The 17,467-nt window shown below is 52.6% G+C and overlaps 1 protein-coding gene across 5 annotated transcripts in view; it reads right to left on the reverse strand.

Annotated features, from left to right (window-relative positions):
- The window catches only part of CIPC (CLOCK interacting pacemaker), a 30,720-nt gene extending 14,104 nt beyond the window's left edge, over positions 1-16,616 (reverse strand). Inside the window, exons 1-2 of one of the 5 annotated variants that reach the window (XM_081869284.1) lie at positions 16,517-16,616; positions 11,163-11,340 (exon numbers count right to left, since the gene is read on the reverse strand). The gene's annotated coding sequence lies outside the window, so the exon portion shown is untranslated. Of the gene's footprint in view, positions 1-1,103; positions 1,748-11,162; positions 11,341-16,516 lie in introns of those variants that run through there. The other 4 variants (XM_081869285.1, XM_081869280.1, XM_081869282.1 and 1 more) reach the window with 4 other exon arrangements.
- Positions 16,617-17,467: the final 851 nt, after the last annotated feature.

Consider the following 17,467-nt stretch of genomic DNA (forward strand, 5'->3'; position numbering starts at 1 on the left):
GAGGCTGCAATCTGTGGGCTCAGCCTCTGCCCCACCCCTGCCTCAGTGCCACGGTTATAATTTTATGGATCCGGCCAGGGTGGAGGCATGTTGCAGAATTGCAAAGCTGGGAAGCTGTCAACTTTTCCCTTTTCTTGCGAGGAATCCTGTTCGGAATAAGGGAATTTCCCTTTAGAAAAGGGAAAAGTTGGCAGCTATGGAAGGGACCCCCAAGAGTCATCTAGTCCAACCCCTTGGCAATGCAGGGAAGTGGCAGCTGGTGTAAGCAGGTGTGTGCGCTCAGGTTGTTCCCTGGAGGGCAGGCGGAAACCCTGGTCCAAAATCACCGGGGCAGACCTCCCAGACGGGTTCCGCCTCTTCTGCCTTGCACCCCACCACCACCACCTTAAAAAAGCAAAATTCACCCGCTGCCTGCAAGCCAAGGGTGTGCTCCCATACTCTCGGCCCCTGTGGTGTTCTGGGAACTGTGCCACAATTCCGGGGCGCCAGGAACGAGGTCGCACCTAAATTGTGGGGATGATGTGTTAGGCAGGTGCACAGGAACTTGGCACAGAACCACCCCATTGTCCGTCTGGCAAAAGAAATGGCGATAAGAACGCCCTACCCGGAGCTTCCATACACCTCCAAGCTTCTAGGAGGAAAAAATCAGGAAAGGTAGTGTAGTGTAATGGTTAGAGCGCCGGAATAAGACTTGGGAAAGCAGGTTTCGAATCCCCTTACTCAGGCAGGAAGTTCACTGGGTGTGACCATGTGGCCCTAGCCTACCTCACAGGGTTGTTGTTGTGGGGTTTAAATGATGTGGGGGGAGAGGAATGGATGCCCCCCTTGGGCTCCTAGGAGGTAATAAAAGCTGGCATATAAAAGCAAGGAATAAAATAAAAAATCAGTGGGTGACACAGAGGAGATCTGGGGGTCAGCCGGGAGGATGCGCTTGTCTGGGTGCCCCCCCCCCCCACAACCCAAAAAATTCCCAAAAGCCGCAGTGAGAATGAGATGTCGAAGACGGAACGAGCCATGCCCACAACACCAGCCGTACCCAAAGGTCCACCATCGATATATCGCAACCCCACAAGCCGCCAGCCTCCCGATGGAGCCCCACATACCTGCTCAGCACTCACCCTTCCGACTTTGCCGTCCGAAACCCCTACCTCAAAGGCTTCGTCTCTCCATCATCTGGGGCGAGGGCTCAGCTCCCCTCTCCAGCCAAGCCGGGGAGAAAATAACCTTTCCGCCATAACTGGACGTGCGGGGAGGTGTCTAGGGGCAGGGACGTCCGATCAGCCATGGGAAAGTTGTGGGAGAGTGGAGGGGAGAGAGGCGCCCCCCCTCTCATGCGTGCTTGCACATGGGGGGGTGGGAGGCAGAGACTCCGCTGTCTAAATATGGACACAGCTTAGAAGCGCGGCGTCACATGGACCAGCACACACATGAGGCACAGCTGGAGGAAGGGAGAGAGAGAGAGTGCTCCATTCATCATCTTCTCCCCACGCACCCGTGCCACATCTCCCTCCCACCCAGGCGAGGGGAGCAGGAGGCAGGCAGAACTAAATCGGGATCAGGCATGAGACACGGGCAGACAAAGGAAAAGTCCCCCTTCCCTCCTGACGGGGAAGGCAGACGCATCTTCCGGCTTTCGCTTCCGGTCCCAACAGTTTTGTGTTGTTCCAGGAGCAAAAAAATAATGTAGTTCTGAAGACCCAGCATGGGTTTCTAAAAAACACAAGCACTGCCAAACAAGCTAGCTTCCTTGCTTCCTTCCTCTTTCCTTCCTTCCTTCCTCTTTCTTTCTTTCTTTCTTTCTTTCCTTTCTATCTTCCTCCCTTCCTTCCTTTTCCTTCCTTCCTTCCTTCCTTCCTTCCTTCCTTCCTTCCTTCCTTCCTCTTTTTTTCTTTCCTTCTTTCCTTCCTCTTTCTTTCTTTCTTTCTTTCTTTCTTTCTTTCTATCTTCCTTCCTTCCTTCCTTCCTTCCTCTTTCTTCCTTCCTTCCTTCCTTCTTTCCTTTTTCTTCCTTCCTTCCTTGCTTCCTTCCTTCCTTCCTCTTTCTTTCTTTCTTTCTTTCTTTCTTTCTTTCTTTCCCTTCCTTCCTTCCTTCCTTCCTTCCTTTTCCTTCCTTCCTTCCTTCCTTCCTTCCTTCCTTCCTTCCTTCCTTTTCCTTCCTTCCTTCCTTCCTTCCTTCCTTCCTTCCTCTTTTTTTCTTTCTTTCTTTCTTTCTTTCTTTCTTTCTTTCTTTCTTTCTTTCTTCTATCTTCCTTCCTTCCTTTTCCTTCCTTCCTTCCTTCCTTCCTTCCTTCCTCCTTCCTTCCCTCCCTTCCCTTCCCTTCCCTTCCCTTCCCTTCCTTTTCCTTCCTTTTCCTTCCTCCCTCCCTCCCTCTATCTATCTATCTTTCTATCTTTCTATCTTTCTATCTTTCTATCTTTCTATCTTTCTATCTTCCTTCCTTCCTTCCTTCCTTCCCCTTCCTTCCTTGCTTCCTTCCTCTTTCTTTCTTCCTTCCTTCCTTCCTTCCTTCCTTCCTCCTTTCCTTTTTCCTTTCCTTTCCTTTCCTTCCTCCTTTCCTTCCTCCCCTTTCTTTCTTTCTGATGGAGTCCCAAGCTTGCTGGAACAGGGGGGTGCTGTGGAGGAGCTGTTCCCAGGATGGAACAGACTCTCATGAGAGGTGGCGAGACTCTCCTGCCTTGGAGGTTTTTAAGCAGAGATCAGGTAGCCACCCATCATGGGTGCCTCAGTTCCTGCATTGCAAGGGGTAGGACTAGATGACCCGCAGGGGGACCTTGCAACTCTGCAATTTGACAATTCTATGGGGAGGCACCAATGGGAAGTGAAACTCTCGATTCTTGCTCAGAAAAGCCACTACCTGCCTCCAGGCGGAAACATCCTAACTTCTTCCATCACAAAGCCAAGGAAGATTTAGCACAAAAAAACGAGAGTCCCTCGGCACCTACAAAATTAAGCCCCCCCACATCACAACATGGTGCAGTGCTCTGGGGGGGCGGGGAGGACCCCACTTGTGCCCCTTCCCCTTAGTTGTGATTCCTGCATTGAAAGGAGTTGGACTAGATCAGGGCTCAGCAAACTTTTTCAGCAGGGGGCCGGTCCACTGTCCCTCAGACCTTGCAGGGGGCCGGACTATATTTGGGGGGGGGGGAGGGAAATGAACTGATTCCTGCGTCCCAAATAACCCAGAGATGCATTTTAAATAAAAGGACACATTCTACTCATGTAAAAACACACTGATTCCCGGACTGTCCGCGGGCCGGATTTAGAAGGCAATTGGGCCTTAGTTTGCCTACCCATGGACTAGATTACTCTCAGGGTGCTTTTCCAACAACAACAACAACAACAACAACAACAATAATTTATTTATACCCCGCCCATCTGGCTGGGCCTCCCCAGCCACTCTGGGCGGCTTCCACAGAAACCAAAAATACAGTAAAATATCACACGTTAAAAACTTCCCTGAACAGGGCTGCCTTAAGATGTCTTCTGAATGTCAGGTAGTTGTTTATCACTTTGACATCTGCTGGAAGGGCGTTCCACAGGGCGGGCGCCACTACCAAGAAGGCCCTCTGCCTGGTTCCCTGCAGCTTTGCTTCTCGCAATGATGGAACCGCCAGAAGGCCCTCGGCGCTGGACCTCAGCGTCCGGGCAGAATGATGGGGGTGGAGACGCTCCTTCAGGTATACTGGACCGAGGCCGTTTAGGGCTTTAAAGGTCAGTACCAACACTTTGAATTGTGCTCTGAAGCATACTGGGATTCCAAGATTCTATTGTTCAAATCAGTGAAGCTTTTCGAAATGTCTAGTCTCAGCAGCAAACTTTCTGAAACCCTCTGAGAAACCCTCTGCTGGTGCCACTATGCGAAGGATGCCTAGATATAAACAGGCAGCCAAGCAGCTTGGAATGTCGCAGCCATACTTTAACAGGATTGGGGGGGGGGGTATGCAGCGAAGGAGATGCCTTTGTTGGGGCCAGTCCCTCTTGCTGCTGGGAATTCCCAGAGAAAAGCCTGGGCCAACTGTTCCTCCAGGATCCTCAGAAGAGCCTTCTGGATCAGGCCAGGGGGGGCCCATCTAGTCCAGAGTCCTGACCAAGACGCCTGTAGGAAACCTGCAACCAGGATCCGAGAACAAGAGCCTACAGGTCAGGAGATATTCAGAATCACTGCTGCCTCCTCCATCTAGCTTGGCGCCCACTCCTGAAGAGGCCGTTCCTTTTACCTGTCCTGTCCTGAAACCAGAAGTGCCAACTTGAATAAAATATTGGGGGGGTGGGAGCAGGTAAGCCCCACCCTGCATAATCGCTAACAAGATACGCACCATGTGAATGGCAATGTCCATCAACTTGGGGGAAGGGGGAGGGCTCAAATATTCTATTGAGGGACATCAAAGGGACCTCAGCCCTTAGGAGTTGGCTCCTATGCCTGAAACTAGGAACACGTCAGATTCTGGGGACATAAAGGTGTGATCTGGAGGTCCAGGATGCCAAGCCCGGGCCAAGCTTGCAGCCCCCAGACTGTACAGTGATAATAATAATAATAATAATAATAATAATACAGTAGTACCTCAGGTTACATACGCTTCAGGTTACAGACTCCGCTAACCCAGAAATAGTGCTTCAGGTTAAGAACTTTGCTTCAGGATGAGAACAGAATTTGTGCTCTGGCGGCGCAGCGGCAGCAGGAGGCCCCATTAGCTAAAGTGGTGCTTCAGGTTAAGAACAGTTTCAGGTTAAGAACAGACCTCCAGAACGAATTAAGTACTTAACCTGAGATACAACAACAACAACAACAACAACAACAACAACATGTTGTTTATACTACTGCCCATCTGGCTGGGTTTCCCCAGCCACTCTGGGCAGCTTCCAACAGAATATTAAAATACAAAACCTATTAAACATTAAAAGCTTCCCTAAGCAGGGCTGCCTTCAGATGTCTTCTAAAAGTCTGGTAGTTTTTTGTCTCTTTGACATCTGGTGGGAGGGCGTTCCACAGGGCGGGTGCCACTACCGAGAAGGCCCTCTGCCTGGTTCCCTGTAACTTGGCTTCTGACAGCGAGGGAACCGCCAGAAGGCCCTCGGAGCTGGACCTCAGTGTCCAGGCAGAACGATGGGGTGAATGTTGTCATGCCCGGAATTGCTGAAGCCGCATTTTTAACGCAGTGTTTTCCCACCCCACAACAACGCGGACAACTTTTCTGGGCTGGCCTTTCAACTTGTAAGAAGAGAAAGCACGTAGGGAACGGCACTTGGCCGCCCCGGACTATTCCTGGAGCAAGAAAGAGGATTTTGTCCAGCGAGAGCTTCTGTTAAGCTCGGTCAGCTCTGGGCCATTACCACCCCAACCCAACCCCCAGCCTAAGCAGGTGTGTGCCTACTCTGAGTCTGCACCAAAAGAGGCACAGTAAACAGACAGTCGCTGCCAGCGATTCACTAGGAACCCAAAATCCAGGGCGAGGGAAAATGCAGCGCAGAAAAAACAAGCAAAGTCTAGCCCAGCCCATTATAATGAATCCCTCATGCAGCAATTTCCATTTGCAAAGCATTTTCCTTTAACCTGTATGGAATTTGCTCCTTCCTGCAACATCATGACACATTTCTATAATTCGCAGAAAGGAAGCTGAGGCTGACAGATGCAGCAATGACCGGGGTCACGAAACCCTAACCACAGCAGAGGGAGGATCTGAACCCACATCTCACAAGAACTGCAAAAAAGAAGAGCAAATTCAAAATATCCAAGGAGACGGCAAAGAGCAACACTCCTGGGTCATCCATGCGGATCAGTAAGCTAAAGGAAAAGGGAATGGTGATGCAAATTCCGGCCTAGGACCCACGTACCTACGGGACCGCCTCTCCTGGGATGCCCCACGGGGGACCTTAAGGTCCACAAATGACAACATTTTGGAGGTCCCAGGTCGCATGGTGGCTAGATTGGTCTCAACCAGGGCCAGGGCCTTTTCAGTACTGGCCCCGACTTGGTGGAACGCTCTGTCACAAGAGACCAGGGCCCTGCGGGACTTGACATCTTTCCGCAGGGCCTGCAAGACAGAGCTGTTCTGCCTGGCCTTTGGTTTGGACTCAGTCTGACCCTTATGCTTCCCTCCCCTTATGGTCTTGATCTATGGGCTACTTTTAAAATGAGGCTGCATTTTAAATTGGATTTTAACCTGTATTTCAAATTGGGTCCCCCCCCCAAATTATGTTTTTACTGTAATTTTACTGGTGTTAGCCGTCCTGAGCCCAGCTCTGGCCGGGGAGGGTGGGTTATAAATGAAATAATAATAATTATTATTATTATTATTATTATTAAAGGTAAAGGGACCCCTGACGATTAGAGGTCCAGTCGTGGCCAACTCTGGGGTTGAGGCGCTCATCTCGCTTTACTGGCCGAGGGAGCCGGCGTACAGTTTCCGGGTCATGTGGCTAGCATGACTAAGCTGCTTCTGGCGAACCAGAGCAGCGCACGGAAACGCCATTTACCTTCCCGCCGGAGCGGTACCTATTTATCTACTTGCACTTTGACGTGCTTTTGAACTGCTAGGTTGGCAGGAGCAGGGACCGAGCAACGGGAGCTCACCCCGTCGCGGGGATTCGAACCGCCAACCTTCTGATCAGCAAGCCCTAGGCTCTGTAGTTTAACCCACAGCGCCACCCATTAAATATCAAATACCCCAGTTTAATAGCTTCTTTGAAGCAGAGGAATCGTGGCAACTCAAGCAGAGCGCTTTCCACTCAACAGAGGCCTTTCACACATGTACTTGCCAAGTCACCAAACAGATACCCCAAGAGGAAACCCACAAGCAGGATCCGTGCACGAGAGCAACTCTCCCCTCCTGTGGTTTCCAGCAACTGGGATTCATAAGCACCGCTGCCTCTGACTGTGAAGCGCAGAGCAAAGCCATTGTGGCTAGCGGCTACCGATAGCCCTCTCCTCCTCCATCAATTTGTCCAATCCTCTTTTAAAGCCATCTAGGCTGGGAGCCACAGCTGCCTCCTGTGGCAGGGAGTTCCACAGATTAACTATGCACTGTGTAAGGACTTCCTTTTCTTTTATCTGTCCTGAATATGCCGCGTCTTAGCTAAACATGGCAACTGGCATTGGAGATAGAGGGCTGCCAAACCCGCTGACGAGCTGGTGACGGAGCAGGTGACAACAGCCTCTTGCGACGAACTTCTTATTCCGCCCGACGACAAACACCTGTGGCCTTGCACCCAAAAGACCTCACCGCGAGAAAGGGAGAAGAGCCACGCAGGGCCATTCCGATCGCACAAAGCGGCAACTCAGAATCTAGCCAGGAGTTCACGGAATCATAGAATTGTAGAGTTGGAAGGGACCCCAGGGGTCATCTAGTCCAACCCCCTGCATCGCCGAAAAGGACTGGAGCATTTGGGGTGGGGGACCCTCATACGCATCAGCGAAAAGAGCCAACTTACAGTGGCATGAAGCTAGTTGTGGTGTTAATCAGGGCCTTGACCGATCTGGCATGGAAATCATTCTGACGGCCCTTTGAGGGCACCAGAAATACTGCCTGTTTGCAGCAGGCTAAGCAGGGAAATTTAAAATAGTCCTGGAGTCGACGTGAGAGCTGCCTGTCTGGTTCCCAGAACTTTCTCCAACCTCCTTCTGCTTGCCCGGGGCTCGCCCCTGCCCAAAAGCTGTCTTCTGGTTCAACTGGTTCCACTAAATAGGACCCACATGACGCAACCCTGGTTATGAGTGCGAGATCAGACACGGCAGAAGCGGCTGGAAGAGGCAGTCCTGGGCTACTGGCCCACACGCAGAGCTGGGGAAACAAGACACGGTCTGATGAATGGCTATGCATTTGGGAAGCAAAGCTCAGGGCTTCCACCAGCCCCACACGCTAAGGAAGGGTGTGGATCCTTCTACTTCAACGGGGGGGGGGGGGTGGGCTCGGGGATTGGCCATGATCCGTGCACACTCCAAAACTAGGGCGCCTGCAAAGAGAAGCGTCGACTTGCACATGTGAACTGGGCAGCACGGGTGTGACCTCACATCACCTTGAATACACACAGAGCAGATTCCCACATTCAAAGATAAAGGAATCAAGGGGTACACATCACCCCTTGGCAGAAGCTACAATTCCCATCCTGGCGCACTGGCTGGGGCTGATAGGAGTTGTAGTCCAAAGTGCCTGTAGGGCACCAGGTGGGCAAAGGCTGGTGCAGGCCCAAACATACATAAACACATGGAAAACAGGCCTAGGACACAAAATACAACAGGTCTGATCCCATACTGTCAATGACACTAAGCTCAGCAATATTCACAGGGCGCTTGTTGATTTTTTGCAACCAAGCCTTAAAGGTGCACGTAGGGCAATCTGGTTGCTTGTGGCATGCACAACTTGAGTGCCATGTTTGTCTTCCTGCCTGAGAACGTGCAAAACCGCACCTGCAGCAAGGTGGTTGCCTTCCTGGAAGAGAAGGTACAGCGACTTCAGTGCCACCTATTCACACTTCGAGGCACCGGGCAAGATGACGAAATTCTCACTAGACAGGAATGGACTGACCTGGAAAAGAGTCGCAGGTGGGGTGCCCCTAGGGAGAAAGAAGATCGCCCAACCCTGGAGGAATGTGACCCAAAAAGGCAAAACTGTCTGGAGCCTTGCTGTGTCTCTGGAACTACAAAACTGATTCCATGTCCTCACCTCAGACACTGGTTTCTGGCCAAAAGAGAGCAAGAACAGTAGTTTCAAACCCTGGAACAAACAAAGGTTGCAGTTCCTGCTGCTCTCCGGAAAAAGGAAGAGACATGTGGTGCTGGCAGGTGACTCCCTACTGAGGGAGAGAGAGGCAGCAGCGTGCAGAGGAAGGACTCGTGATTTCAGCTGTGTCTATACTAATGTACAGAGTACGGGAAACAAGCAAGACAAATTTGATCACTTACAACAGGTTGGCAAATATGACCTAACAGACAGTACTGAAATGTGGTAGGATAAGACTAATGACTGGAATGTAGGAATTGAGGTGATCAAAAGAAATAGATCAAAAGGAAGGGAGGAAGAGGAGCATTATATGAAAAGAATGTGCGCACTTGTGAAGAAATCCATGACCTGGAGCATGAAAAGCAGATGGAGAGTATATGGGTAAAAATTGTAGGAAAGAGAATCAACATTGATCTTACTGCAGGTGTCTGCTATGGATGATGCCTTCCTAGAACAGGTTATCAAACATTCAAAAATGAAGGATATTGTAGTCATAGGAGACTTTGACTACCCCGATATATGTTGGAGCGCAAACTCTGCCAAGAATGTAAGATCCAATGAATTATTCTGTTGCCTCGCTGACAATTTCATTTTCCAGAAGACAGAAGCAGCAACAAGGGGTGATCTATCTTGGACCTGGTCCTCACCAACATAGAGGAACCGATCAACAAGGTGGAAGCACTGGGAACCTTGGAAGGAAGTGATCATGTTTTCTTGGGTTTCATTATACACAAGCAAGGGGAAGATGAGTGTAGTCAGGCACGCACTCTGCACTTTCAGAAGGCTTATTTCCGAAAGCTTAAGGACAGGGGTACCAACATGAATAAAATGGGGAGGGGCAGTTAAGCAGCTGGGGGGATGCAGGTGACACCAAACTTGGGGGGGGGGTAGCTGATGCCACAGAAGACAGAATGAGAATTCAAAATGACCTTCACAGATCGGAGAACTGGCCCAAAACTTAAAAAATGAGTTTCAGTAGGGACAAGAGTGAGGTTCTGCACTTAGGCAAGAACAACCAGATGCACAAATATAGGATGGGGGGCACCTGGCTTACTAGCAGCACATGTGGAAAGTATCTAGGGGTCTTGGTGGACCAGATCAAGGGAAATAATTAAGGTAAAGGGACCCCTGACCATTAGGTCCAGTCGTGACCGACTCTGGGGTTGCAGCACTCATCTCGCTTTATTGGCCGAGGGAGCCGGCGTACAGTTTCCGGGTCATGTGGCCAGAAGGACTAAGCCACTTCTGGCGAACCAGAGCAGCGCATGGAAATGCCGTTTACCTTCCCACCGGAAGGGTACCTATTTATCTACAGTGGTGCCCCGCAAGACGAATGCCTCGCAAGACGGAAAACCCGCTAGACGAAAGGGTTTTCCATTTTGGAGGTGCTTCGCAAAACGAATTTCCTATGGGCTTGCTTCGCAAGACGAAATTGTCTTGCGAGTTCCTGCGGGGTTTTTTCCCCCCCCCTTTTTTCTAAGCCGCTAAGCCGCTTATCTGCTTATCCGATAAGCCGCTAAAAGCCACTAAAAGCGCTAATAGCGCTAATCCACTAAGCCGTCAATGGGCTTGCTTCGCAAGACGAAAAAAACGCTAGACGAAGAGACTCGCGGAACGGATTAATTTCGTCTTGCGAGGCACCACTGTACTTGCACTTTGACGTGCTTTCGAACTGCTAGGTTGGCAGGAGCAGGGACCGAGCAACGGGAGCTCACCCCGTCGCGGGGATTAGAACCGCCGACCTTCTGACTGGCAAGTCCTAGGCTCTGTGGTTTAACCCACAGCGCCACCCGAGTAAGGGAAGTACAGTGGTGCCCTGCAAGACGAATGCCTCGCAAGACGGAAAACCCACTAGACGAAAGGGTTTTCCGTTTTTCGAGGCGCTTCGCAAGACGAATTTCCCTATGGGCTTGCTTCGCAAGACGAAAATGTCTTGCGAGTTCCTGCAGGTTTTTTTTTCCTCCCCCCCCCTTTTTCTAAGCCGCTAAGCTGCTTATCTGTTTATCTGCTAAGCCGATAAGCCACTAAAAGCCACTAAAAGCCGCTAAAAGCCGCTAATAGCGCTAAGCCGCTAAGCCGTCAATGGGCTTGCTTCGCAAGACAAAAAAACCGCTAGACGAAGAGAATCGCGGAACGGATTAATTTCGTCTTGCAAGGCACCACTGTAATAGTCCCAGTATATTCTGCCTTGGTCAGACCACACCTGGAATACTGTGTTCAATTCTGGGCACCACAATTTAAGAAGGATGTTGACAAGGTAGAATGTGGGCAGAGGAGGGCAACCAAGATGATCAAGGGTCTGGAATGCAAGCCTGATGAGGAACGGTTGAAGGAGCTGGGTATGTTTAGCCTGGAGAAGAAGAGACTGAGAGGAGATAGGAGAGCCATCTTCAAATATCCCCTCACGTTGCAAGCAAGTCCATTCCACAGCTGAACAACTCTTACCCTCAAAAAGTTCTTCTTGATGTTTAGACAGAATCTCTTTTCTTGCAATCTGAATTCACTGGTCCAGGTCCGGCCCTCTGGAGCAGCAGGAAACAAGCTTCCCCCAGAGCTCCATCCTTTTCTACCGACCTGGAAGGGTCCTGGGTTCCAGGCAGGTTGGCAGGAGAGCACAGCCACCCTGAGACAAGGACAGCAGCTTCTATAAGACATTTAGCTGAGACACCTACATTGCAGCGGGTTGGGCTAGATCACCCAGTGGAGTCCCTTCCAACTCTACTATGGGGTATTTTTGAAATCCATGATTCCTGCTTCCGCCCACCAGCACTGAGGGCCCTCACTTGCCCCCTCCCTTAAGAGGTTCCCCCAGTCCTGAGCCACAAAGTGGATACGTCTCCCAGGGTGGGCAAAGGGGGCATTTAGCTGAACGGCAGTGGGGGCATCTGGGGTAGTAATCATCATCATCATCATAAATTTTATTTATACCCCGCCCTCCTCAGCCAAGACCGGGCTCAGGGCGGCTAACAACCAATAATAAAAACATGTTGATTAAAACACAATTTAAAAAACAAGATTAAAATACAACATTAAAACATTAGGATGCAGCCTCTTCACAGGAGGAGAAAGGAGAAAGAAAGAGGGGAAGGGAATCAAACTGATTCTAAGCCAAAGGTCAGGTGGAACAACTCTGTCTTACAGGCCCTGCGGAAAGAAATCAGATCCCGCAGGGCCCTGGTCTCATGAGACAGAGCATTCCACCAGGCCGCAGCCATCACTGAAAAGGCCCTGGCTCTGGTTGAAGCTAATCTGACTTCCTTAGGGCCCGGGACCACTAGGGTGTTGCTGTTTATTGACCTTAAGGTCCTCCATGGGGCATACCAGGAGAGGCGGTCCCGTAGGTACGAGGGCCCTAAACCACAAAGGTCAAGACCAGCACCTTGAACCTGACCCTGTACTCCACCGGGAGCCAGTGCAGCTGGAAAAGCACTGGGTGAATATGCTCCCGTGGCAGAGACCCCATGAGGAGCCTCGCTGCAGCATTCTGCACCCGCTGGAGTTTCTGGGACAGCTTCAAGGGCAGCCCCGCGTAGAGCGAATTACAGTAGTCAAGCCTGGAGGTGACCGTCATATGGATCACTGGGGCCAGGTCAGGGCAGGAAAGGTAAGGGACCAACTGCTTGATGCGGCAAAGGTGGAAAAATGTCGCCTTGGCTGTTTCTGTAACCTGCGCCTCCATGGAAAGGGAGGTGTCAAGGATTACACCCAAACTCTTAAAGGGGGATAGCGGCAGCAGGCAGAGGAAGGGGGTGGGTCGTGGTCCAAATGCCAGGCATCACCAGCAGCATCTCAATCCGGGAGGGACAGGCAGAAGATGAATTTGAAGGGGGTCGTTTGGAAAACTGTTACTATTGGGGGAGGCAAGAGACCTAAGAGGGGCGCTGACCCTGGCAATGGTCTGTCCATCAGCGATGCAAAGCCAGCAACCCCCTTTTCTGCCCCACACTGGGAGCAGCAGGGGAGCAGGTGGGCAGCTCATGGCACTCAAAGGAAAGGGGCTCCCTAGTCCTCATGGAGGAAGGCAAATCATAGAATCAAGAGGGTGGGAACTGAGGGTCATCTAGTCCAACCCCCGGGTGCAGTGGCGTAGCGTGGGGGGTGCAGGGGGGCCGGCCGCACCAGGCGCAACATCGGGGGGGGCGCTCGCCGCCTCCGGAGTCGCCGAAGAGCCTCGGGCGCAGGCTGTAGCAGAGCCCCATGTCTCGCGGAACCGACAAGCTGTGCGCGCGTCCGGGCTGAAGGCGTCCGGCAGGCAGCGGCTCTCAGCGCTCGCCACGGTCCCTGCACGTCAGGGCCGCGGAGGGCGCGCCAGGCAGCCCCTCCTCACAGCCCCCCCCCCCGCCGCCGCTGCAGCTGCTGGGCCATGTTGCATTTTCCTCGCCTCTCTGCCCTCCTCCTCCTCCGGGCAAGCGGCGTCGTTTGGGCGGCAGCGCCAGCGGCAACTCGCCTCACATCACCTGACACGGACCCGCCGCTGCCGCCGTGGCTACCTTACCGTAAATACCCCAGCCCAGGCAGCAGCAAGAAGAAGCTGGCAGCGGCGGCAGGTTAGGGGTTAGGGGCGCAAATTACTTGCCTTGCCCCGGGTGCTGACAACCCACGCTACGCCGCTGCCCGGGTGTTGCAGGAATCACAGCTGAAGAATCCCTGGCAGATGGCAGCCCAACCCCTGTTTAAAAACAGGCAAGGAAGGAAGGCCCACACCTTCGGAGGGAGTCCGTGGGGCTGGGGGGCTGTCAAATCAGACCCTGTAGCTCTAGTGAGCTGAGGATGGTGAAGAAGGGGCTGTCAAATCAGAACCTTTAAGCTGAGGCGGTTCTAGTCCCCACTGAGGATGGAGAGAGGCTGTCCAATGAGGGCCCACAACGTGGGGTGCTTGAAGGGGGAGCCTGTTAAATCAGCCCCTGTAAAATGGGGTGGTTCTAACACTCTTTGAAGGGGGTGAGGCTGTCTAATCAGACTCCATGACACGGGGTGTTTCTAGCCCTCACTGAGGATGCTGGAGGTGAGCTGTCAAATCAGGCCTCGCAACATGGGGATGATTCTAGCCCTCATTGAGGATCCTGAAGCGGGGAGCCTGTCAAAATTATGGCCCATGACATGGGGGTGATTCTAGCCCTCACTGAGGATGCTGAAGGGGGTAGCATCTCAAATTATGGCCCATGACACGGGAGGGTACTAGTCCTCATTGAGGGTGATGATGGGGAGAGCCTCTCTAATCATGGCCCATGACACAGGGACGGTTCTAGCCCTCATTGAGGATGCTGCGGGGGGGGCCTGCCAAATCATGGCACATGTCATGGGGGTGCTTCTAGCCCTCACTGAAGATGCTGAAGGGGGGAGCCTGTCAAATTATGGCTCATGACACAGGGACGGTTCTAGCCCTCATTGAGGATCCTGAAGTGGGGAAGCATCTCAAATTACGGCCCATGACATGGGGACGGTTCTAGCCCTCATTGAGGATGCTGAAGGGGGGAGCCTGTTAAATTAAGGCCCATGACATGGGGATGCTTCTAGCCCCCATTGAGGATCCTAAAGGGGGGAGCTCCTCTAATTATGGCCCATGACACAGGGACGGTTCTAGCCCTCATTGAGGATCCTAAAAGGGGGAGCTCCTCTAATTATGGCTCATGACACGGGGACGGTTCTAGCCCTCATTTAGGATCCTGAAGTGGGGAAGCATCTAAAATTGCGGCCCATGACATGGGGATGCTTCTAGCCCCCATGGAGGATGCTGAAGGGGGGGCCTCTCTAATCATGGCCCATGACATGGGGGTGCTTCTAACCCTCACTGAGGATCCGAAAGGGGGGAGCTCCTCTAATCATGGCTCATGACACAGGGGACGGTTCTAGCCCTCATTGAGGATCCTAAAAGGGGGAGCTCCTCTAATTATGGCTCATGACACGGGGACGGTTCTAGCCCTCATTGAGGATCCTGAAGTGGGGAAGCATCTCAAATTACGGCCCATGACATGGGGACAGTTCTAGCCCCCATTGAGGATGCTGGAGGTGAGCTGTCAAATCAGGCCTCTCAACATGGGGGTGCTTCTAGCCCTCATTGAGGATCCTGAACTGGGGAGCCTCTCAAATCATGGCCCATGACATGGGGGTGCTTCTAGCCCTCATTGAGGATCCTGAACTGGGGAGCCTCTCAAATCATGGCCCATGACATGGGGGTGCTTCTAGCCCTCATTGAGCATCCTGAACTGGGGAGCCTCTCAAATTATGGCCCATGACATGGGGGTGCTTCTAGCCCTCATTGAGGATCCTGAACTGGGGAGCCTCTCAAATCATGGCCCATGACATGGGGGTGCTTCTAGCCCTCATTGAGGATCCTGAACTGGGGAGCCTCTCAAATTATGGCCCATGACATGGGGGTGCTTCTAGCCCTCATTGAGGATCCTGAACTGGGGAGCCTCTCAAATCATGGCCCATGACATGGGGGTGCTTCTGGCCCTCATTGAGGATCCTGAACTGGGGAGCCTCTCAAATCATGGCCCATGACATGGGGGTGCTTCTAGCCCTCATTGAGGATCCTGAACTGGGGAGCCTCTCAAATCATGGCCCATGACATGGGGGTGCTTCTAGCCCTCATTGAGGATCCTGAACTGGGGAGCCTCTCAAATCATGGCCCATGACATGGGGGTGCTTCTAGCCCTCATTGAGGATCCTGAACTGGGGAGCCTCTCAAATCATGGCCCATGACATGGGGGTGCTTCTAACCCTCACTGAAGATAATGATGGGGGGAGCCTCTCTAACCATGGCCCATGACACGGGGGTGCTTCTAGCCCTCATTGAGGATCCTGAACTGGGGAGCCTCTCAAATCATGGCCCATGACATGGGGGTGCTTCTAGCCCTCATTGAGGATCCTGAACTGGGGAGCCTCTCAAATCATGGCCCATGACATGGGGGTGCTTCTAGCCCTCATTGAGGATCCTGAACTGGGGAGCCTCTCAAATCATGGCCCATGACATGGGGGTGCTTCTAGCCCTCATTGAGGATCCTGAACTGGGGAGCCTCTCAAATCATGGCCCATGACATGGGGGTGCTTCTAACCCTCACTGAAGATAATGATGGGGGGAGCCTCTCTAACCATGGCCCATGACACGGGGGTGCTTCTAGCCCTCATTGAGGATCCTGAACTGGGGAGCCTCTCAAATCATGGCCCATGACATGGGGGTGCTTCTAGCCCTCATTGAGGATCCTGAACTGGGGAGCCTCTCAAATCATGGCCCATGACATGGGGGTGCTTCTAGCCCTCATTGAGGATCCTGAACTGGGGAGCCTCTCAAATCATGGCCCATGACATGGGGGTGCTTCTAACCTTCACTGAAGATAATGATGGGGGGAGCCTCTCTAACCATGGCCCATGACACGGGACGGTTCTAGCCCTCATGGAGGATGCTGGAGATGAGCTGTCAAATCAGGCCCCACAACATGGGGATGCTTCTAGCCCTCATTGAGGATGCTGCGGGGGGGGGGGAGGAGCCTGTCAAATCAGGCCCTGCAACACAGGGACGGTTCTAGCCCTCATGGAGGATGCTGCGGGGGGGGGGGGAGCCTGTCAAATCAGGCCCTGCAACACAGGGACGGTTCTAGCCCTCATGGAGGATGCTGCGGGGGGGGGGGGAGCCTGTCAAATCAGGCCCTGCAACACAGGGACGGTTCTAGCCCTCATTGAGGATGCTGCCGGGAGGGGGCTGTGCCGGCGCTTCTCCTCCCCCTGCAAGGCGCCCCTTCCCCCGCGCCCTCCCCGGAGCCATGCCCCCGAGGCGGAGTTAGGGGGGGGGTCTTTACCTGCGCCCTCCTGCCCGCTCTTCCTTCCTTCCCCCGACACAAAGGTCGCGGCAGCAGCGGCGGCCGTAGCCCCGCCCCTCGGCTCTGAGCGGCGGCCCCGCCAGCCAATGGGCTCGGCTCTTGCCAGGCGCCCGGGTCGCCCGGGCGGCTCCGCCAGCCACGTGCGAGGCGAGGAGCCCGGTGCGCGGGCACGTGACGGGGCGGGGACAGAACGCGGAGACATGGGCGGGGGCGGGGCCGGGCGGGGAGGCACGTGCAGGAGGGAGAGCGGCGGCCCGTTCACGTGTACAAAGACCGTTCCGACGTTACGCGAGCGCCGACGCGTGGATTTCCCGGGCAAGTGGCGGAAGGCGTCGCCCAGCGACCACCCGCCGTATCCTCAGGCTGCCCATATCCTGCCCCGACCCTTATAATCTTGCTAACTCATTCATAGAATCGCATGCAGTACGTAGTTGGAAGGGACCCAGCTGGAGGAGGGTCATCTAGTCCAACCCCCCTGCAATGCAGGAATATTTTTGCCCAACGTGGGACTCGAACCCAAGACCCCGAGGTGGATAGTCTCACGCTCCCCCAATGGAGCTATTTCAGCTGTTCCTGGGTTGGCTGATAAGAAAGAAGGAAGTAGAAAAAGAAGAGAAATTGCACGGCTGCAGCTCAGCCAGATGGGCAGGGTTCAAATAATAAAATTAATATCATCATAGTTATTATTTGGAGTCATAACTGTGGAATTGTAGAGTTGCAATATTAGCTAAAGTCAACCTGGCAGGGGGCCATAATAATAATAATTATTATTATTATTATTATTATTATTATTATTATTATTATTATTATTATTATGGCCCCCTGCCAGGTTTACTATTATTATTATTAATAATAATTATTATTATTATTATTATTATTATTATTAATTCAAAATTATAACAAGACATATTATCCAAAAAATATCATCCT

The sequence above is a fragment of the Podarcis erhardii genome (genome assembly GCF_964252035.2).
Source record: "Podarcis erhardii genome assembly, chromosome: 7".
NCBI lineage: Eukaryota > Metazoa > Chordata > Lepidosauria > Squamata > Lacertidae > Podarcis > Podarcis erhardii.